Source organism: Galeopterus variegatus, unplaced genomic scaffold (assembly GCF_000696425.1).
Source record: "Galeopterus variegatus unplaced genomic scaffold, G_variegatus-3.0.2 Scaffold1743, whole genome shotgun sequence".
NCBI lineage: Eukaryota > Metazoa > Chordata > Mammalia > Dermoptera > Cynocephalidae > Galeopterus > Galeopterus variegatus.
The window spans coordinates 47,924-48,489 of NW_007727854.1; the positions used below are offsets into that span (position 1 = coordinate 47,924).

General features: G+C 39.0%; 1 protein-coding gene across 1 annotated transcript in view; it reads right to left on the minus strand.

Annotated features, from left to right (window-relative positions):
• The window catches only part of AGA (aspartylglucosaminidase), a 12,367-nt gene that overhangs the window by 7,576 nt on the left and 4,225 nt on the right, over positions 1-566 (minus strand). The gene's annotated exons all lie outside the window — the stretch shown is intronic.

Here is a 566-nt window from a genome sequence, read left to right on the forward strand (position 1 = left end):
AACTTCCATATGTCCTTCCTAAAATTCACCTGCTTGAGACCCTTTGGGTGTGTGTGATGACAGTTCTTTCTGTCCCACCTGGTCTCCACAATATCCCTCCTTCCACTCTACAAATGAAAAGGCAAACCTCTCACCAGTACAGAATCTTACTGCTCTAACTAGACTACAATGCCCAGGGTGTAAAGAGCTCTGAGACACCAATTGAAAGGACAGCTGGGTTCCAATGAATGGGTAACAGATCCTTTTGCTTGCTGGGTAGTTTCAGATTCTGTGCTTTCAACAAAATTGAAGGAAGCCTATTGGAATTCTCATCCTTTAGTTAGGCCTACAACATTAACAATAATTTTTGATTATAGGTCACTGTATGATGTTTGGTATATAACTTAGAGGATGTTCAAATAAGTGATACTGCCATAGCAAAACTCCTTCCATTCCCAACTTCCTATATTAATAAGGCTCCTTAGGTCTCACACCTATATAAATGTAATACAGGAAGAGAACCAATGCTGAATCCAGTTTCAGCCCATTCAGCTACAGATAATAAGCTATTTTTAAAATTCTATTGT